The sequence below is a fragment of the Leptonotus elevatus genome, chromosome 17 (assembly GCF_054856555.1).
Source record: "Leptonotus elevatus isolate MCC_2025b chromosome 17, RoL_Lele_1.0, whole genome shotgun sequence".
Classification (NCBI taxonomy): Eukaryota; Metazoa; Chordata; class Actinopteri; order Syngnathiformes; family Syngnathidae; genus Leptonotus; species Leptonotus elevatus.
Genome location: NC_141255.1, coordinates 16793048 through 16816641, shown reverse-complemented (window position 1 = coordinate 16816641; position 23594 = coordinate 16793048). Strand labels below are relative to the sequence as shown.

At 40.9% G+C, this 23594-nt stretch overlaps 1 protein-coding gene and 1 long non-coding RNA gene across 3 annotated transcripts in view; both read left to right on the top strand.

The window, feature by feature from the left end:
* Positions 1-5040, top strand: part of tafa5a (TAFA chemokine like family member 5a) — a 144996-nt gene extending 139956 nt beyond the window's left edge. For both annotated transcript variants that reach the window (XM_086060190.1, XM_086060191.1), the window contains exon 5: positions 1954-5040. The gene's annotated coding sequence lies outside the window, so the exon portion shown is untranslated. The remainder of the gene's footprint in view (positions 1-1953) is intronic.
* Positions 5041-14036: 8996 nt separating this feature from the next.
* LOC147160225 (uncharacterized) lies at positions 14037-20633 on the top strand. Its single transcript, XR_015090554.1, has 3 exons — positions 14037-15010; positions 16690-16848; positions 19735-20633. It is a non-coding gene; the product is annotated as an uncharacterized LOC147160225 (long non-coding RNA).
* Positions 20634-23594: the final 2961 nt, after the last annotated feature.

Genomic DNA, 23594 nt, shown 5'->3' with positions numbered 1-23594 from the left:
TAGGATTTCCCAGTAGGGCCGCGAGTATTGCCTGACAGTAATCCCATAGCAGCTACTGCTGCGGGATAGGGACATAGCTAAAAATGACTACAATTGTCTATACCTTAGGGATGTAACGATAACGGCAATCTCGTGAAATCGCGATATCAAAACTGCCACAATATCGTTGTCGTCATGTCATGATATTTAAAGCAGCACGTGTTTAAAAAATCTGGTTGATTTCCATTTGTGCAGCTCTAGCTCCCTCTGGTGGCTATTTTTTTTAGTGCAGTTTAATTTTCACTAGGCATGTTTTGGTCCTTTTATGTTTAAAATCCATTTTAAAATTTTGAGATGAAGGGGAATGTAATATGCTTGCGAAGCGTGTCAATATCAATGTGTGCGTGCATTAGCAAGTTAATTCCATCATTATTACCGGTAAGTGTTATTAGAAATGGTAGGTTGTTTATATGCATTGCTGTTTGTACAAAAGCACAATATTGTGTTGTTGTTTTTTAGGATCAGCTTCTTCTTCTTTTTTTTTTTTTACAATATTTACAATTTTTACGTATCGTGTGACCTTCGTGATAATATCGTGTTGTGATGTTTGGATATCGTTACATCCCTATTCCTGTATTAATAGTTTAAACTCTTAAAACAGAGCAACGTGGTTTCAATCTCATTTTACAAGTTTGACTTTGAAAATAAATATAGCCTTTCTCCTGCACCACTGACTGGATCTAATACTGCCAGCAATTTGTTAAGCTCACTGTTGGATATTATGATTGCATACCTGTTCTCCATCCAACAGCTGATTCTTGCATGGCCTGCTCCATTCAACTTGATTATTATTACATTCAAACCCCAGTGGCATTTGCCACAATCTTGGACGGCGGCACCATTATTTTGGCTGCCAGATGCTTTGCCGACACTTCCAGATATGTCTTTTTGCTGCAAGATTAATTGTTTCTCTGCCGGAGTCACTTTGTTCACTTGGTGGAGAATGAATCCTGTAGTTTTTAGTCTATTAGTTTATTGGGCATGCAAGTGACTGTAGCTTCCGTTGAGCAGTCATCAAACACTGCAAAAACTAAACAAACACAATATCAGTGCCAAGATCAGGACAAAATAAAATGACGCACGCAACCGGATTTTCATAAGCGCAAAGAAAGCCTAGTGCTGCTTGCCAATTTAAAATTCAAGACTTGAGCTTGACTCAGTCATTGTCTTGAGATTGAGGTCTTGTGTTTCTTGGTTTTTCAGACCAAGGTGATCTGATGTGGTGGTGGTGGTGCGATGGTCTTTATTTTGCTATGGTCTGTCTTGGACCTTGTCTTGAGATTCAGCAGTTATCTGTCTTTTCTTTGTGTTGCAATGTTCTTCTTTTCAAATTTGTTTGAGAGCAAAAAAGGAATTCTGTGTTTAGTAGATTTCTTTGCGGTAGCAATCCTCCTTGGCAGTAAAACTTACTGTCAATTTTATATCTCCTTTAAATTGTGCCACATTTCTAAGGAAATGTATCAAAATAGGCTATGCACTACTAATAATACTACACAGTAAACTATGGTTTGCTATTGACTTTTACACAATACGTGTAGCCGGAAAGATGGCCTTCAAGGTGATACATATCGCGATATTTGACATTACTTTACACACATTTTTCGAAAAAGGATTTTTTCATAATGTTGGCTAGCAAAAATGTTTTCTTCGAATGTCTTCTGTGTGCACTGCACAGTAATGAGCAGCTTTCACAGATGCGCCAGTAAACTTTATGACTCCATATTGATGCGTGCACAGTATTGTAAAGAGGCCCACAACAATATATTACCATATTGATTTTTCAGCACAACCTAAAGTAAACCCAGTTTTTGCTGCAAGTATTTAAAGATTTTGTTGAAAAGTCAAAAGACTCCAATTGACTCATGACTCTCCTAACAACTTCCTGTTTGCTCTGTTCTTGGTCTTTGGCGGCAGGTCTTGTAACACCACCAGAGCACCAGAAAGGGAGTGCTTTCAGAAACCCCGCCCCCCTCGTCTCCCCAGGACATAAATGGTATATGACTCGCAGGAAAACACTGTCCCCTGCGAGCGCCTCCACAGACTTCTCCCACCCGGCGTGTGTCGCTGGGTCAACATGGTCGCCTGCTTTCCACTTCTTCCTGCTCCGTCCAATTAGCAGCTTTTGCTCGTCACTGTGGAGGGTCGGACTCTTGCGAAATGTCACGGGTGATCTGCGCCCCATCGGAAGTCCTCGGAATTGCTGAAGGCAACAATTGGCCGCAATTCTTCACCTTTCTAGAACATCAGCGGGGCGCTTTGGAGAAGTGAGTGCTGTGTGCTGTGAAGAGGCCTTCTGCTGGAGCAGACCTCCCATATTTTTATAGACCAAAGAGCAAATGCGCGAGGACTGACACAGTAGACACTCGCTGCTCGTGTCCTCATTAAGCCACCCGTGGACAATTTGCGTTGTCTGGCATACGCACGGATCAACGGAGTACTTTTGACCATTTTTTCTTTCCTCGGACTGAGCCCAACGCTGTATTCTGGAACCGGAGATATAGGTACTACATACGTATAACTGTGTATCAAGAAGAAGAAAAAAGTGACAATGTGGACAGCTGCCGTTGTTGTGTTAGCGAAGGAAGAAAGCATATGCGTGGAAAAAAAGAAGAAAAGACGGCGTGAAGAAATGTCATTAAATGTATTTTGAAAGGCCCTCAAAGTTATATATTTAACAGTTTTTATATGTTGTACCTTTGTAGAGAAGCTTATTGGACTTGTGGTCACAATGCCGATTAGGATGTGAACAAATGGTGTTGTTCTCATTTCCGCCGGCGCTTCGTAGTCTTGGGTTTTTCCATTCACATCTCACTAGCTGCTTTCTTTTCATGCTCATTTCCAAGTCAGTGTCCAGCAAAAAAGAAACCTGAGGACTGACCCTGCCGCCGACTTAACATTGTAAATGTATCGTAGTCAGTGGAAGCCATTGAAGACTGCTAATTTGCTATGATGATATTGTATTGTACACAATGTGGAATACTGACACATTTCCTCTCGAAGGCTTTTGATCTCTTAATTTATTTCCATGCTTGTGTTAGCCGGCACAACAATCGATCGGGCGGGCCTCTCTGTCGGACGTCCACCTGCGTAACCAGGAGGTCGAACCAGAGCGCGGCAGAGATATTACGGTCATTGACATACAGTACTTTTTTAAATCATGAAGTATTTTAAGAATAAATTAAATCCAATCAAAGAAATGTCCCTTGAAAATGTAGATGGTTGTTGGATCCAAACGGTCTTCAGCTGGAGTCTCACAAGGTAACTCAACTCATCTATTTGGCTTCGAGCACGTTGGACAAGATGCGAAGACGACCCGGTCCCAATCAGTGATACATGTCAAATGACTACAAGAAATAAGTTGTCAGGGGAACCAAATCATACACGCTTTGTTCATCATCCAAATTGAAGCCCAAGTGTTCCATATTAGGCGCAATTGTGACAAAACAAGAAATCGAAACATTTTTACCGTTAATGCTAATGAGATGCGATTATCACAAGAGGCTGTGATGATTTCATTTTCTCAACGTCTTTGTAAGAAAGGAAATCCTTCTCTCATGACTGATTTGGCGCATATTCACGGTCTGTTCATTTGCGGCGGCGCTGCCATAAAAGCGCGCAATTACAGACTCTGCAAATCTTTTGTGCGACGATGATGAGCGCTGTCATGGATTTGAGGACCATTGAGATGACTTGAGCATGCCGCACAATAATTATCACTGGATCACTGTACACCCTCTGGTTGGCCTTCATTATCCAAGTTGAGAAAAAAAAGCTCTTAATTAACCAGAAAGTGATATAGCAGCAAAAAGAAATGTTGCTTTAATGTAGTTCTCCACTGTATACATTTGAAGTAATTTTTCCATCCAACATTATTACAGCCGAAAACAAACAATGTACACAGGAATATACGAGTATTTTTTTTAATAAGCTGCCTGCATGTACCTTGAGCTCTTTTTTTCCCCCCTGACAGCATGCATTTCACAGCAAACGTGACTATGAAGAAGAAAATCAAGAAGGATCCCCACAGAGGCTCCATTGCTTAGCCAATTTCAAATGTTTGCATTCATTTCAATCACATTTTTCTCAATGTTTTTTTTCCCCCATCCTGTAGGGTCCTGCTTACTTGCTGAGACTTTTTACACACTTCGTGTCCAGCTAAGACGAATGTAATATTGACAGATTTGGCATCTAATTTATAATTTCACACTAGAACTCTTTCTTTACAATCTGCATTTGATTAAGTGCAGAGAAAGTGGATTGATAGACGATATGGCCAATGTAGTTGCTTACTTAAAGATGCCCCCCCCCCCCCCCCAAAAAAAAAATGCCATAGAAATAGTGACAATAGTCAGTCATGGTTACAGCCACAAAGTCATTTGTCTTTTAATGTGGATTCTTTGTATGCATTGTTAAATTTGTTTCAGCAGGTTTTAAGGTTCATTAAGTGCTCTGATGTGTGTGCTGTGGAGTCACATGGGAAGGTTTGTATTGCTGTGAGAGCACATCCATCTGAAAATGGGTTTCGCTTTTGCTCCTACACTGCAAGCAACTTTTAACAAGTTATATAAGCAGAGGAGAAAGCTTGGTTCACAAGCTCTATTTCAAAAGAAAAGTAAGGTCACATTTTTATTTTTGGGAATTATATACACAATTATGTTGTGAAAATATGAGTAGTCAAACTAACTAATTTGGCAAATGAAAAGAATTGCATATTTATGTACTCTGGGCTTTTAATGAGGACAGGACGTGTGAGTGAGGCAGCACGGTGGGAAGTAAAACATTTTTTGGGAGATTTCCAATCTGCTTTATTTACATTTTAAATAGGATATTGTGTGTATATGTAAAATATTGAGAGAGGGAGGTGAGACGGATATACTTTAAAAGAGGTGCATATACGTATAAATATGCACACTCACACTATTAAATATTTGACTATTTGAACTTACTTAAATTGGATTGTACTTAAATTACTTTTTTTTGTTTAATAAAAGGTTAAAATATTGTATTGGCAAATCTTATTTTCTAATACTTGACATCATTTTACTTTATTGTTGAATTGGCATATCATTTCAGTTTAAGTTTGAATGTTATTTTACTATTTTATTAGTGAATGCTAATGGTGCTATTTTTTTAAAGCACTAAGTACAAATGTTTACATCTAGACATTAATGTATTTTTATTTGAATACATTATGTGCTAATAACAATCACCATAACTGATGATTTTTGCTATTTTGTTGTCTAGTTCATGTACAGCAGACACAATGTTAAACAGTTAAGACAGAAGAAAAAGACATGGCTGATGGCAAACTGCTCTGTAATCAAGACGTCCGTCGATTTACCCACCCGCCCGCTCCATCTCCCCAACAAGGTTGACAGCTGGCGACCAATCGGACATGCAAGACCACTGAATGAGAAAAAATGACCAGCTTCTCACTAGCTCCTTCAAAAACTCATTTACATGCTGTCAGCTTCCATTATGGCCGCCGACCTGCAGCCGGGGCCCTGCAGGACAGCGCAGCGCTCGGGTGCAGCGAGCGTGCCCGCCGAGCTACCGTCGGCCTGACCCGCTTCATTGCTCCACTAGCCAACCACGTCTCCTGTATCAGAGCTCCTCTTAACATCCCACCCCTGCGTGATGCACACTCTGCTCGCAAAAGGAGGTGATTATCAAAGTGCCTGCTTCCCCATGTTTGCCCGTTTGAAACAATTAAACCACTCTCTACGTGCACTTCCAAGCATCAGCAAAGAGGATAAGGCTGCTAAATGCTGAGCCTTGAATAAATCTTTTTTTTTTGGAGGAGCACTGTATATTTATTCACCTTCCACTTTGTGCCAGAACACAACTGGCCCACTATAGTGCAATAGCAGGATCAAATTAGCATTTAAAAATCCAACGTGTACAGTTTTGTGACGGATTTGAATCTCTTTTAGCACCAAACTAAATTGGTTTGACCTTGGAGGTTGCAGTTTAGCGCATAACGACCAAGAGCAAGAGTAGGATTGTCATGTTAACAAAGCACTTTGGCCAAGAATGTGTTTGTTTTCAGGTGAGTACAAGGAGCAAATGATTCAAATCTGCTCAAAGTGCACTCATGTGGACGGGACTGTTGACAGACTGTGGTGGGGCCTCTCAGCGTACCTGATCGCCGAGCCCGGAGAAGGCCTCAAGGAGCCATCAAGGAGTGACCAACAAAAAGTTGATAATGAATTTGGGACGACCGCCCGCCCGCCTTTGGAACATCATGGACCTCATGTTGTCCTTTAGCCAAACTGTACATTGTTGTTTAAAACTAGGGGGGTGTTAATTTTGAGTTAATTTAAAGTTCCTTTAATGCCACTAATTCTTTTGACGTGTGATTAATTACCGCCCCTTACTTGGAAAGCCTGTACTCGGGGAATTCCAGTCGCAACACAGAAGATGCGTATGCATCAAAATTTAGCAGTACTAAATTTAATAATAATGCATATATTTGTGGAGACTGGGGTCAAGTTGTATTTTTCAATTTTAAAAATGTGCAGAATTACTTCATGTTAAAGATTAGATGGATCATAGCTCTTAATATGAAAATGCACTGAGCTGTCACCAGCATTTTACAAATGAAATGATGCTATCTAGTGGCAGAAATATGACCAACACAAACCAATAACGCACTCATTTTTTACATTACAGTACTTAAAAAAAATTATTATGAAATTACTGTATCAATGGCTAAAAGATGCAGCCATATTTCTATTGGTTTAACATTTTTTCCACATTTATGTTAACAAGAGTATTATATTTTTAATTAATAAATATTTTATTGTACATTTAGAAAATATATAAAATGTGTGATTAATTGTGGGTCAACTATTGAAGTCATGCGATTAATTACGATTACAAAATGTATTTGCCTGACACCCTATTTAAAACAAACACACCCTAATTGAAACCAACACACCACTAGATACCACACACATAGGTGGATTAGTTATTGCATAAGTAATACTAAGACAGTCTTGTTGAAAGCCAGTCATGTTATTTTGTTGACTAATTTTAATGAGCAACATGAAAATAAATCAGTATTAATTCTTCAACACTGTGTCACTGCTACAGTTTAATTTGACTTTATTGACTTTTCTGTCTCCTGAATATTTATTTTCTTCTTTTAATAGGAGGATGATTTTGATCTGGCACATGGAGCGTCCACATGCTAACTCCTTTTGATCACATTCCTCAGTCTAGTCCACCGATCAGCATCATGTTTGTGAGGTTTGCTACCTCAGGTAACTTGATGCCTCCCACAATCATATGGTGTTAGTTTTTTATGGTGTCCAAAGTAAGAGACAAATGATTTTGTTGTTTTTTTAATTGACAAGCGATCCACTTTCTGGACACATGCTCATTCAATGCAATCTATGTTTTTCATCTGAATTTGATAGTCTGTAGAGTTTATCAGTCAGTCAAATTAATAGTCCAGATATCATCATCATCATCCTCAGAGACTTCTCTGCTGAAAACTTGACTGTCCAACTATTTTCTTTCCTATCCTGGACTGCACGATTGAATCACTCTGACTTTTGATTGCTATCTACTTTGATGCTTATATCATCCCTTGTGGTGAAAATGATAAAGCAGACACAATCAGAGGTGGACAGCTGAGCAAATCAGATGAGTGTGGTGGGGTTTCTTTGGCGAAGATCTCCTGATACTCTTGATACATTATTCCTTATCCTTTCCTGCCGCCCTCATCAATGTATTTACACTGTCCCCGAAAGAGCAGGTGAGAAATGATGGACTTGCACTTAAGTGAGCCCAGGCACCTTGATAATGGAGTAAGGCTGAAGCGATTAGCACACTAACAGCCTCACACCAAGATGACTGCTGCTGTCCTAGGGGAGGCCGGACGGCGGGAGACGGAATCCGCTCCTGTGTCTGATTGGTAGGACCGCCACTGTCATTCCCTAGAATGACCACTTCTGTGGCTCTCTGCATCTCTCTCGGCTCAGTGACTTCTGAGAACATGCAGTTTAAAGCCGGGTAATGGCAAGGTACTGTTAATTAAGGGTTAGGTGTCATCTTGGTCTAATGAGGTCAACATGAACACCATAATGAAGAGGATTGTCTACCAATCTGAATTGTACCAGGAAATGTTCTAGCATATTAATGGATCAAACGCCCGATGTGAATTTCGCTGTTTTGCTCCTTGTTAGAGAACATAAAACTGAAACATTGAACAACTGGACATGCACATTCAAAAGTTTATAGAGGGTCAAATTAAGTTCAACATCTCAATTTTACTAAGATTTTATTTGTAGCACCTACAATGCTACAATCACAACCAGGAAGACCAAGGTTGATATGATCAAAGTAGAGATGTCAGAAGACCTTCAGTGTTAAATACGCCATGTCATCAATCTTCTCCCCTTACGAGAGACATTTCCAAGATGGAATTATAAAACTTTGCTACCAGTGTATAAAAATATCCACAAAGATATTACAGTCCTTATGTAACTTCTGCAAAGTTGAACAGAAAAATATGACTGACCAACTTTTTCTTTTGACTAAAGCCGCAGGATGTAGCTTTTGATGAGCAGAGGACTTGCGAGATCCTACTGAGCCCGAACACAACCTAGTGATGCTCAAAGCCCGCAAGCCTCTCCAAAGGTTCTTTTATCTATCTGGTACCACCAGCCATCAGTCATGCCTTGTGCTAGAATAAAACAGGAGCACCATTGGTGCTCAGGTCAACAATTCTCAGTAGCGCCGAAGTTTGATTGCCTGATCAATTCTGTCTTTTGTGTTCTGATCAAAGAGCCAATAACTGCCTTGGGAACTGAATGTGTTTGTCCAATGACAAGCCAGTGGCAGCCTCCAATAGTCCTCACATTTTCATACACCCTCAGCCATAAATTATTGATAAGGAAACGCCATCTGAAGTATGAGTGCTGTGTATCTGTCTCATGATGATTAGTGGAAGGGTCACACCGCTCAAGCCTCGGGTCACCAGCATCCGCCCTTAATCCCCCCTAATCCCCGAAACAATGGGTTGCACCACGCAGAAGGGACTGTCGATTTTTATCAGGCCGCTCAGAGGGATCAGCGCACTTTCACACAACAAACACAACAATGATAGTAGTTTAGCGTTGTGTGCTCTCCTCAAAGTATCGTTTCTGAGAAACAACACCGCACGAAATGTGATCCTGCCGAAGAAGAAATTTAGACGATCAAGGAGTCAGTTGGTGTTGCTGAGCAAACATGTTTACCTTTTCTAAACCCACGATTGCTGGCCACCTCAGTTTGCGTTTCATCTGGAAGGATCAATACCTGCCTGTTGCACTGAGCCAGAGGGGCTCGCTTTATTTTGGCTTTGGATTACAAAACAAGTCCTCAACACATTCCTATTTGCCACAGAAAGACTTTATGAATAATAAATAATAATAATAAGGAATTGAAGGATCTGCTCGCAATTCTAATAACAAATACAGTACTTTGTTGCAGTGCTCTAAATTACACTTTTTTTCATAGTTTGGCTGGTCCTGCAACTACTCAGTTGTGACTTATACATGTTTTTCTTTTTCTTTTTGATGCATTTTTAAAACATATTTTTACAGGGAGTCCTCGAGCTACGTTGCACGCGACCTTGGTCGACTTTACGGCGCCCGTGCCTCGTACCTTCTTTTTTGTTAATTTCCCACAGTAATCACGCCGTTTTAAAGTTATTTAAAGGTGTGTTGTTGTAACCTCTAGCAACCATTAGGCATGTCACATTTCCATGTATAAACTTGAATTAGCTCCGCTCTGCTGTCAGCAATGAATGTCCGTGCGGAAACACGAAATATTGGTTCCGGCATCTTCCGGGTCGCGCAAATATGTTTTTTTTTTAAATCATTGTACAAAATATTTTGAAGTAAATATCGACTTTAACGGGGTATCCGACTTAAGTCGAAATTCGGGTTACATCGGCAATGTAGGAACGGAACTCCGCCATAACTTGAGGACTCCCTGTACTTTGTTTTTTTCTTATAAATATTACAATTGTAGTTCTTCCTTTAGATGAAAGAAAGTACCTGTTTATAATTACACATCCACATTTTTTTAATGGCCAATGGGGTATATGCCACGGAGGAGGTGGGACGTCCGACTTCCTGGTTTACACACATCAACTTAGTTTCCGTTTCCTGTTTGCGACGTGTGGGCCGCATCCCAGTTCTTGCGCTTCCGTCTTTGTGCCCCTCAGTTGCGCGTTCCCGTCGACGGGTGCGAGTGTGTAGTGTCTGTCTCAGTTGTCCGAAGCATTTCAGAGAGTTGAGACGCTCTGCGCGCTCTCGCCCATGCGGTTGGGGTGCACAGGGGTGTTGATGGGAATGTTGGAACGGGGCCATCAGTGGCCAGAAAATACGCTGATGTGGGAAATCCGGAGGTCCGTGGAATTTACCCCATTCTTCATTTGTGTTCAGTCTTCCGCGTTGTCTGAACATCTGGACAGTACTGATGCATTATTGCACTCCCTTTCGTAAGGGGGTGGTAAAGCACCAATAGCACCCAACAACAGTGGGGGGGAAAAAAAGAAGTCATGCATTACTGCCGGTGGCCTTCTTCTCATATCCATAGATATTTATGCTAAAGAAGGGCGAGCTAAAGCACCAAAAGTATTTGACAACTGCCCAAAGGAAGTAGAAGAAAAATCAAGACCAATCCGTATTTGTGTGGAGATCATGGATTTACCATTTAGAGCGGAAACATGCACAATAACCGATCAAGTTTCTACCTTTGGCTCCAATGCGAATTGGAGAATTATTCTAGTTTAGGAAACTACCGCAAAGAGAAGAGCTTTTCCGCAGTGTAAATGTCATCTAACCAGAACTTGCAGCAGTCTAAACGGCATGTGTTTGTGTGTGAGTATTTTGCAATAAGTTGGAGAGGTGGCGATCCGCTTACATAAAAACGCAGCCCATTTTTAATGTTAGTAACAGTGTTTCCTTTCTTTGTAAGCATCGGGCTCTTTTTGGGGGGTACTTTGAATAACAGGAGGGCAAATTTGAACAATGCTCTGAGTTTAACATGCTCAGACCAACCATGGCTCAGTTTGCTAACGTCACATGACCTAACCCACAAATCAAGCATTAACCATGATTGGTCATTACTTTTTTTCCTGAGAGCATCTGTGATGTCATTTTCAGGCAACAGCAAGTGGCAAAATGTGTGCTTAAAGAATGAGAAATTATCAAGTTATCAAATTAATTCTAATCAAAATAACTTTTTAATGCTGAAAATATCCCTTAGCACATCTGGGTAACTTCCATAAAAAAAAGAGTGAAGTTCTTTTACATTCTCTATTATAGTTTAATATGTTAATTTGACAATACAATTCTATTTTTCTATTCAAATATGAGTACTTTTTGAGGCGTGCCAAATAATAATTGATAATAATAATAATCACATAATAATTGAGATTCTCATTTACTGTGATTCAGAATCAATATGAAATGTCCCCAAATCATTTTATATACAATAAAAGCTATACAATTTATAGCTAGCTAGACTATAGTTGTGGTCCACACACTGCTTTTGTGTAAAAAGGCACTTTCCTTGCAATTCAAAACTTAATATTTTTTATTTTTTTTTAAAGAGGAAGGGAGAGAGAGAGAGAGACAGACAGAGACAGAGAGAGACACACACAGAGAGAGAAAGAGAGAGAGACATAGAGACAGAGAAACTTTGTCTCCATTTGTAATTCTGTCTTGCAAAGCAGACTGGAGATCATGACGATTCTTTGCGCATTCATATAAAATCAAAGCAGAAATCATTTTGAATCAAATTGATTCTGAATTAAATCACAGACCCACCAGTAAGAATCAGATTGAATCGTGAGACAAAGATTCCCACCCCTAGTACTTTTGCCACCTCTGTTTCTGATTAATGAGTAATTAATTTACCTCTACTCAAGTACAATAGTCACAATAATCAATTTGTTCATTAAAATCATAGTTTAAAACCAAGCATAAACTCATAATGTACACAATTCAAAGCGCTTTAAAGACAACAATACTCAAATGTTTCTAGCATTTTGTCTACCTCATTTAGAATGACGTTTTCAGTCATGAAAGCCACTAAAAGTTAACTAACCCAAGTTTAATTGGATCGAGCACCACTATTAACAAACCATCAACAAGTTTCTGTGGCGTTTAGTTGACCGGGCACGTCGATTGTGATGCATTCATGCAGAGTTTACCAAGTCATTAGGATTATTTCCCACCTGACTACATTATCCCACACCTACTGCCAGGCCTTTTGACCCACTTGAAGACATTGTGTGAATACTAGAAAGCTGTATTTCAGCTTCGGGACACCTTCCACCCCTGTGCATTATGATAATCTATTCAGCCAGCCTTATTGCTCAAAATGGTCCATATAACACAGAAAATCACCCACAGGGATTAGTATGCAAACCAAGCGGTGGTTTGATTTTTACACCAAATAGATGCATAAACGCGTCATATTATTTGGCATTTGGTAGCGACGTCAGTTGGAGACTGGATTTAATGGAGCGTGCGCTGATAAAGTGCCAGCAGAGATCACTTGGTGGCCAATAGGTTGCTCCGGCAGCTAATTGGTCAAAAAGTAAAACCTCTCGCAGGAATTGGACGGCAGCGTTATCGTGGCAAGTCAGCCACGCTATTAATGAGTTACAACCTTTTCTAACTATATTTCCGCTCAGCCTGGGGATGGGGACTTGTGGTCGGGAATAATTACTACAATTATGGCCAAATGTTTACCTTTCAGGAGAGTCAACACACTGGAGAGTTTTTGCAAGAACGGCGCAATGACGAAGCTGCGCAGCATGTCTTGTGTGACCTTGGGCAACAGAGATGTTTGGCGGTAGGGATTCATGGATGGAGGGATGGCCATTTCCTTTGGCAAAATGGGCAAACATGTTTATGGATGACTTGTTGATAAATGAGGAATTACAAATAGATTTAGTTCTGAGTTTCTATCCACTTACTGCCATTCATACAACAGAATTACTTCAGTATTTACTGCATACTTTTTATGACATTTGTATTTAGCAATCTGCCATTCAATTTTTTCGAGGAATGAGCGAGTACCTATACCAGGTGTTGATGCTGATACGAGATGAGGCACATTTGAAATCTGCTTAGTTAAAAAAAAATCTTTGGAAATATAGTTTAAACGATTCTGAATGCCCTGGGTATATTAGATTGTCATAGCAACACATAAAGGCTGTTATCTGATTGGACCAAAAAAAAAAAGAAGTGTCATCCAATAGTAATACTTTTATTTAACCAGATAAAAACCCATTGAGATCAAAATCTCTTTTACAAGGGTGACCTGGCGAAGAGGTTAATTATTCATTAAAACTAAGACATACAATAAATGTAAACACATTTTACGTTTTACAAATGTATAATGTCTTAAAAATAAACATAAAATAAAGTGCATACACGTTAAACGACAATTAACAAATCCTCACAGGTACTTGAAGCAGTGCAGCAAGAGAAACACTACAAAAAAGAGAAAATAGACAGTTGGGAATACATTTTTACAGAATAGTAATAGGGCCAGCGAAGAGAGAAAAAAAAAAGTTTGGCAGGATTATGACTTTAAAGTGAGAATTCTCACTTTAATCTCAGAATTCTGACTTTAAAGTGAGAATTTTGACTTTATTCTCAGAATTCTGACTTTAAAGTGATGAGAATTTTGACTTTATTCTCAGAATTCTGACTTTAAAGTGAGAATTATAAGAATAAAGTTAGAATTCTGACTTTATTAGTGCTACTATTATAATCACTTTAAAGTGAGAATTCTGTGATTAAAGTGAGAATTCTGTGAATAAAGTGAGAATTCTGAGAATAAATTTAGAATTCTGACTTTAAAGGGGTGGGGGGGGGGGGTAAGAATTGAAGTTGTAAATGTATGCCAGCCAGGCTAGCCATGACAGCTAACTTGTAAAAACAAACAAATCCATCCGATGATTGACAGCAGTAAATGTCTGTCATTGCTGTGAGGACGACCATCCTCATCTGCTTCTCTTCATCCCCTCCCCCACAATGCCCGTCTCCTCACGCGTCCTCGTGCCCACTGTAGTGTGACAGGTGACTGACGACGCTAACAATGGCGGGTGCACCGCCGTCCGAGCCAGCCAGCGAGCGCGCAGGCGGCATGATGAATTACCCTCATCAGTTTGTTTCGCCAGCAGGCCCGCCCCGGTCACCACCAAGGCCCGTCGTGACATTTTGTCGCGTACTGTATATGCAAATACCTGCCAATCAATTAGTGCGGCCCCCGTCCTTCAGCTCGGCGACTCTGCCCATTGTGATTAAAATGAATTGATTGCGAGCCGAAATCAAAAGGCGCCGGCCTGCCAAAAAGACTGGGGGTCACTAGGACGTAAAACGCTATGAGAAATAAAACTGCCCATTATTCTTTATCACCAGCTCATAACTGCTCAAAGTCCAGTGAAATGTGCTGAAAATGAGCAATACAAACAAGGTGACACTTTTAAAGGGAGGCTGTTAAAGATTCCAGAAGCGGATGCTCAAATGTGATATTTCGAGCGGTGTGACGCTTGTCAAGGGCGTTATGTGTTGGCTCGGCTTGCTTATTTGCGCACGCGAAGGGATGTCGGTCAGAAGCGACGAGTCCTCAAATGAGTCATGCGCACAAGACGGCGGGCGGCTCTCGAGGGCTTAAAGGGTGAAGTAAACACCTGGCTGAGCCGGTGATTAAAGGAGGCGCTTATCATTCACAGCCACGTCTGCTTCCATAAACACACTTTTGAGCAGGAGGAGTTAACGCGGGCAATCATGGGGTGTCGTCTTGAAAGGAAGAGAAACACTCATTTCCACTGTTTAAAGCTGAGCACATTCCAGGAGGCCATCTTATAGCCCAGCTTGAGGCAGATGGCCGCCCACCCACTCGCCACTTTCTGTCAAATCATCGACGCTGAATGATGAGGGAGCGTTTCCAGGTAATTATGTGTGCCTTCATTAGAGCGAGGGCCCGTCTTGTTGCCTTTGTTATGAATTCCACGCAATGTAACTGCCGACGCGGTTATGCCCACCATCTGCCGCAACTGCGCGCCCGCGGCACTGTCTTCAACAACCAGACGCCGAAACCTGCCGGAATCCCGACAGTCTGTAGGCTCACACGTAGATGGAATCACGGTTAACTAGCAAAACATATTGATCTTATTTCCTGTAGCAAAGATCCAATATGAATACTAGATCCACAAAGTATGCCTTCATAATCCAATGTTTCCAAGAATGTTCAGTCAGTCAGATTGTGATTGAAGTCATTACATCTTGGACTTGAGTCGACTCGGGACTTGACTGGAAACTTGATGAGGTGTCGTAATGTACGTAGGTCATTTTCATCTAATTTCATCAATAACCGTAGAACATACCGCCTTTTAATTTCCTTTTAAAAGTCAATTTCTTTCATGAGTATTTGAAATATCTGCAGCTGTTTTCATTCAAATGGAAAAAAACGACATTTTAATCACTTTTAATGTGTTTACCATTATGTGTCCCAAATGAAGTTTCATGATTCTCAACATGTTTCCTGAAGTTGCTCATTTCATTTTTTGGATATATATTGCTTGATCTGCCTTTTGCAATGAAAAATAAAACAAATACATCTTAGCCTTGTCACACAAGTGTTAATGCCACTGGAGAGAGTCTCATGTTGCAATGCACCAGAGGGATCTGTGATCATTCTGAAGTGCCAGGATGTAGCAATCATTTTGCATTCACACAACAGACAGCAAAATTAAAGGTCTTATTTCCAAGATATGAAAGTGTTGGAACTATTGCATGTCTTTATCGTTACTACTATTGTATAAAGATGAGTATATTGGATTTAATGTGCAATTCAGATCATTCATGTACTTGTATTTGCAGAGTTTGAACTCAAAATGTGGTTTACCATTACAGTTACGCACTTTTGTCTTTATTGTTATGCTACACTGCTGCCCTCAGAAACAAATGGCCCAACTTAACCACATTTTTGTTTTTTACAATTAGATATTTGACAGAATATAGCAATACTAACAGACGTTATTCTCTGCAAAATAAAAATAAAAATTAATTTACAGTCATTTACAGTATTTGTGAAACTCTTCTTTGTCAGTGTCTGCATGACTGTGGCCAGGTCGCACATGTTAGAAGGGGCCTCAATGAATGAATAATCATCAACAAATTGACTTGACTTGCACAAAACAAAATGACTTGAGACTTGCGTGAGATTTGATGGTTAAGACTTGAGATTTATTCGAGACTTGCACATGTTCCTGCCTGCGACATTGTAAAAAAAAAATCGAATAGGTCAGTTTTCTTGCAAAAATGTGTTCTTTGCTTCAACTATCTGATGTAAAAAGAAACATGCAAGGCTTCTGAAATTAGCCAATTAAGAAAAGTCTATTTAGTAACGACGACGCTGTGGTCCAGGTGACAAAGTGGAAAATAAAAATAATAGAATTTTAAATCAAAGCTTTGGCAATATTCAGGATGGAAATGGTTGTTTTCAAATAGGGGTGGGGGTGAAGGCTGCACACTGTAGTATATAGCCCATACATAATTTATAGCACTGCATTGAGCCATAATCTTTGCTCTGTGCGCTAATGAAAGCTGCACTGCTGCATTTTTACAGCGGGCCGTAATGTGGCGAGCGACCGAGAGAGAGAGAAAATCGCATCGTGAGCGGCTGCGGCGGTGGATTTCCCCACTCCTGTCGTTGGTTGTTTTCTCCACGCAGACACTTGATGACACTTTACTCCAAAAGGCCCTCAAATGCCACTGGAGGTTGCAGGTACAACTACACTTTTATGGCTTTCAAGACAATAGCACAAGGAAAAAGCAATACAATACTTGCATCGCTTGCTTGACGCCTTTTCAAAGCGCCTGCCAGCGATCTTGATGTTTATGTGACAGAAGCATTTGCATTAGCCTGAGTGGAACATTATTCACCATCTGCCCCCGCACCCCCAAAACCCTCCTTCTTATTTCCGTCCCACTGCCCATCAATTGCGCGGCTCGAGCTCATCGAGTGCAGCCGAGTGCGACCGATGCGCATGGTCGCTCGTGCTCGCAGCGTCGCACTGCTCAGCACGGGGGAGATTAGTGTAGTCGGCCACAGAGCTTGGATACACTTGCCCGACTTCGCTTGTGAAGAATCGGCATTTTGCACATAGTAAATATAACTGTCAGCCCATCTGGATGTTACACATGGAAAGGTAAAATTCTAAACTGCGTGACTCGCGTGAATGCAGTTTTTCTTCAACTGTGTCTGGCGTGTCAGTTTCAGCTCATTTCTAATGTGCTACAGGATTTTCAGGGCATGTCAAATATAGCATTCAAATATATCAAAAGTTTCACACTACAAAAACATTTTTCAATACCCATATCATGAAATGTTGCTAGATGAATTCATTATGTAGTACAGGAGAGGAATGAGCGGGGCTGGACTGGCCATACGGTGCAGATGCCTGGTGGGCGGGTGACTTTTGAGGCAATTGTGGTGCTATTAATTATTTTCCTCCAAGAGATCGTCCCACAATTTAGAGGGAATGCCTATTAATCTGTTTACAATAGAAAGAGCAAACTGAAGCAATTAATGTCACTGGCAGAGCTACGTGGTAGCCAGGGTACGTCATGAGTCAGGACGGCCTCGCAGGCCCAAGTCAAAACGCCAGGGCAGATTTATTTATTTTATTTATTTATTTATTTATGTATTTATTTATTTGTTTGTTTATTTGTTTATTTGTTTATTTGTTTATTTGTTTATTCTGTCCCTGAAAATATATCCCATTGCACATTCAAATAAATATTTTTGTAACAACATATTTTAAGTGTCTAAAAAATATAAACATACATATACAGCACATGTACATATGTACACACACACCAATTATACTTCTATGTACAGCAAGGATGGGCAACTGGCACTTCTTTAAAAAATAAAATAAAATCATCAGAAAACGCTGATCAATATTCCATATACGTTTTCTGCAGAAAATGGGGAGAAATGATTGTAAAAAAAAAAAAAAAGGATCCCAGAAAAACAAGGAGTATCAAAAATGCAAAAGTTTATTGAAAGAAATGTATATATATATATATATACTTCTTTGAACGTCTCGGAACTCTTACAAATCGGACTTAAACCAAAAAATCTGAGTAAAACATGCCTCGGAGTTTGAAATCATTTTCGGAGTTTGAACACCCAAGCAAAGCAAGCTAAGCCGAATGTACCTTGAAAACGGGTAGCAGAGCGAAGCTGAGCAATCCCGAATGCTCACGTTGCGGTAGTTGAGACGATGCACTGCTCATTTCCAGTCAGATCGTGAATATTCCACAAAGTGCTCCATACTCGTGAGTGCATTTTGATTTTTCCACAACAATTTTCTTCGCCATGGGCCCAAAGAAAGACAACACTACCAGTGGCAGCAAAGAAAACCATACAGTGCTACGAACCACAGTGGAATAAGATTATCACGCCGTTGTAACTACCGTGACTACTTTTGTAAATACTGGCACAAGGAAATTACTGTATATCTTTTCATGCTGTGATATCAAAGTGTACTTGAATGTTAAAAAGGACCAATTCAGTCCAATTTGTACAGTTATCTAAATCTAGCCACTGCCAATCTTGTTCAACAGAAATATTTTCCTCGAACAAAAGGCATGATAGGAAAGGAAATTATAGGCTGCCTTTGGTCTCAGTCCAGGTGCCGGCATTGCTCATGAACAACAACAACAAAATATGATGCTTACAATCTATTTGAAAGTAAAATGGCAATTGAAGGTTGTCTGTGTCTTGGGGGATGCGAGAGCCTCATTATTACAGGCAGTATCGTTCAAAGGCTCCCGTAACACCTCCCCACCTGAGGTTCTCCTCTTGGGTGGTTAATGTCAATCGCCCGGCCGTTGACGGAGGCCGACTTCTGAGGCAGGAGGCTCCCGCCCATCTCCCGGCATGAGCTCATGCATTATTCTCAGGCAAATTGCACTTCCATTGGAAGAGCTGAACATGGCCAACGACTTGAAACGGGGCGAGAGGTGACTGACTATTGGGCTGAAGCGGGATGCTGCTTGTCCAAGTGCTGCACGGCGAATCACACCTTCACCTCCAACTCAAAACATAGTTGGCTTACAAAAAGGACTCATCCCCTACCATTCAAAAGTACTACTAGATGCTCATAGAAGAATTCCAATAAAATTGCAATGTGGTTTATTTGCCTAGTTGTCAAGAATTGTAAGCATGCGAAGCCCACACAGGAAGACCTGAACCGAGATTTGAACCTCAAACTGTGATGCAGACGTGCTAACCACTAGGGCGCCCTGCTGCCCATCATCCATCTTCTGTGTGCTAAAAAAGAAAACTCTTTGACAACAAGTATAAATCCCAGTTGGATACAACAAAATAAATCTTTTGACAGTCACGGTAGGTTTTTAAAAGCACAGCTGCCTCAGTGTTGAGCACCCACGCATCAAATTAACTGTCTAATAAAACTGTGATAGACTGTTAACCACCTGCCATTTGTTAGGAAAATAACAAATCGTTATTAGAAGGGCTGTCTTCACTTTCCGACAGAGTTTTGCCATTAGCAGACTGCTTTTATATCATAAAAGTCCAGCAAATGAGTTAAAAAACATTCAAGTGCAGGCTTCCCTAAAGTTGGGATTTGTTTCCTTCCAGGAGCTTTCACCAAGAGAGCGAGAGAAAGAGAGAGAGAGAGAGAGCGCACCTGACCCGATGGGCGTGACCCGCCGGTTGGTCTACCTCTGCAGCGCTTGGCGGGATACTCGGTCCCTGCAGCAGCTGTGTTCCAATTAGAGAGCCCTGACTTGCGTGCCCCGTATTAGCATTCCATTTAGGCTCCCGTGCCCCTCAACGGGTCTCCACAGCCACAATCTGTCACCGGAGGCCCCTCGGCTAAGACTGCCCACTAGCCCCACTAATTGACTCTTGATCCACCTATGGCGCGCAGGTAAGCCCACACCGCATTAGCGGGAATTTAACACATAGTGCAAAGTGGAATATCATCTTCACTTCAAAGGTCTTTTCCCGTCTATTGGTGCATTAAATCAGTCTAGACCCCGGGTCCATTTAATAGACACCCCAGAGGACGTCGCCGAGCTTCCCGTTTCATATCAGTTAAAAGAGGGATCAAAATAAAAAAGTTGGAGCCTACTTTCCAAACTGTAACTCAAGGAGGTAAAGACAGAAAAAATGGCAGCTGAGGTGTATGCATTTGTGAACATTAAAGGTGAAGTGCTAATTCCGCAGCCATTCTATTGGCAAAATAAACCCAGAGCACCATCTAGAGGAGGAAAAAAAATTGCAAGGGGTTCGTGAAGCTTCATTTTCCCATCGCTACTTTCCTGCATTTCACAACAAAGAAATGAAAACTTTTACAGAATGACACCTGTACAAGTAAACAACTCTCGAGTAATTACGGATATCAAGTACTGATACATAAATTCAATAAGTCTTATACTGTAATATACATTAATGTCAATGTTCTTATTTTGGTTTTAAAAAAAACATGGAAAGAGGACCTTGAAAAAAATAACACTAACTGTGGGTTTTAAAAACCCTAATAAGGTTTTTCTGTATTGTTCAGCCCTAATGTGAATCTCAAATATCCATTGTGCAATTTTACATGTATTAATATCATGCAAGCAGAATGCTCGCTGAACGCTTTGACGCTACCCAAAGCATCGTTTTCTCGCATCAGCCCGTGTTGGAATTAGAACCCTTCCCCAAACCTGTGGCTGGCTGTCCAAATTTTTGTTGCTTCCACGAGAGAACCTGACAGCAAATGGATTGCAGTGCTTTCCCGCCCCAGTAAACAGGTTTCCCGCTTGTGAAGGTATAGATGGCTTTGATATAGGATGCTGTTTAACCCAGAAACGACGCCCTGGCCCACGGGACGGCCCGTTCCTCGTACCGCACATCCATCATGCGGGGGAATCTGGAAGCAGGGCTCCTTCCCCAAGAGAAAAGCACCAAGGTGTCAGATTTCATCCATGCGTGTAGGCGGAGGTAACAACGGGCCCCGCCTACCACATTCCCCCTCCCTCACTTATGGCCTTCGATATTGAACGCGGTCTTTTGTCAGCCGCCATCATGTTCTGACTGCTAAACAGTGGCGAGAAGCTCTGCGGGCGCCACACTGGGGAAATCTTGTGTTTAGACTTGAAACACGCAATTTGAAGGCGTGCTGGATTGGCGGCGGCTGTAAAGAATCTTCTGTGTTTAGCAGCTCATTTTGATGTGCCAGCCCTCGGAACAGCTTTTAGGTGCCACCAGCCCCGCTGGAACTCCATGAAAAAGCGCACGGCGGGCGCAGCATGACAGCAAAACGCTTATCAAGTATTTTGCATGCAGGAGCCCAGCGTGAGGATCCTTTAAAAGAGTCACCTCGAAATTCACTCTTTGGAATTCAGAGGTATTTTTAGAACAACGATGCTGTCAATGGCTGCTCTATCGGTGACATTTGGGAGTCCTTTCCACTCTTCTCATGTAGTCTTCAATGGGCGCTTTGCTTGTTGCTGTGTCAGGCTGTTAACCTCTCTCCGGTGGGCCGTCTTGTTGTCAGTGGTCAGGCCTCTCAATGTCAGGTCACGTGTGAACTTCATTAGCCACGCAGAGAGGGAGGAGAGCGTCACGTTTCCACCAAGTTGTACAGTCAACTTTGTTTTTGCCATGAGACAGGCAAACCTGGTCTCCAGAGACAGAGGGATTATTTCAACTCATCATTTACATAAATAAGTGTCACCCACTAATGAAGTCAACAAAGAAAAATGATCTCTCCCTTCTATACTGGGATGTCTTTATTGCCCTTTGAGGTCATTGACAAGATTCAAACCCAAACATCACTTCATTGTTCTCAAATTGTGGAATATGCTCCTGTAATTAGCAACGGGACAATATTTCCGAATAATGACAGTCTGTCAAAATGCGGAGTCAGGTTGGAAAGGCCACTTCAACCTGCATATAATATACCAACAATTTGCCAAAGCAGTCATTATGGTGGGGCTAGTGTGCAAAAGCGTTGTTAAACAAGCAGGAGAAGAAGGTTGGCTTTAATTTGTGTTAGGTGGTCCTCATTTGGAGAAAATAGGGCCCTGTCAAATAGTGAAAACTTCACAGCAATGACTCCAGCAACGGCTAGCTTGCAAAAAGTGCCTAAAATAAATAATAATAATAATAATTTAAAAAATTATAATAATAATAATAATAAATGCCTTCGTGAAGTGGTGTCCAAACTCGGTCCTCGAAAGACGGAGTCATACAGGTTTTGGACATTTCCCTCCTCCCAGCACACCTGTTTACAATGAACAGGATTGTTAGCAGGCTTATGCAGAGCTTGCAAATGAACTTCAGGTGTGTTGAATAGGGGCTCTCCAGGACCGGACTTGGGCACCCCTGGTTTAAAGTTTGGGAATTCAGTAAAGACATTTAAGCTGGGACTGAATAAACCCTAATATTTCCTAAGACAATGACAAAAATAGGAAGTAAAACCAAGTGTTCAATGCTAATGGCTAGCTAGAACGACATTGTTAGTACTAGCGAGTCTCGACAATGCAAGATGTTACTACAATAGTCAACCAAACAGAGACAATGTGAATTCAGCACTGGTCACTAAATCAATTCACCTTGCCAAGACGATACGTTTTCCCAGGAGGAATGTGTGCCCTTCTCACCACGGCTGCGCTGGCCAGGTGTGGAGATTTAGTTGATTGGGTGAATCAATGTGTTTCGAGGCAAAACAACCCATCGACTGAGTCAATGCTGGATACAAATAAATAACCCATACTGTGTGTGTGCGTGTGTGTGTGTATATATATATATATATATATATATATATATATATATATATATATATATATATATATATATATGTGTATATATATATATATATATATATATGTGTATATATATATATATATATATATATATATATATATTAGAAAATTGAGTTATAAAAAAAAAAATACAATAAAAATCATAACCCCACAATTGGATAGATCAAACTACCCAGTATTTTACAGTGTACCACCAGAAAGAAAATGTCTTGTAACAGAACCATTACACACAAATAACAAACTAACACTTCCAGTTTAATGCTTACAACACTATTAGGGTGTGTCCTTTAGAGAAAAAAAGAAATACAAAGCAAGAGCTGGCCACCATTAAAAACGAAACCTTTATAATTATTGGGGGGAAACCAGACCACAATTAGCCTAACCCTAACCCTACAGCAAATGGAAGACGTGATGTGTTCAAACCTCAAATGCTGTTGCCTCCCTCTAGTGTGAAAATCCTGCAAAAAGCCAAACATCATTGAGAGAAACAAAACTACTCCCCACCGACAGTCCAGGTCTCCGTCAGACAGAGGAAATCCAAGTTGTTGGGAAGGAAAAACTCCCTCAAAATAAACGTTTTGTTAGTCAGTGACTACGCAATTAACAGCGCGATCCTTGTGGGAGCAGCAGGGGTACATGGCCCTTCCGTCCGGTGCTCTCGAGGAAGCTCCTTCAGAAGCTGGA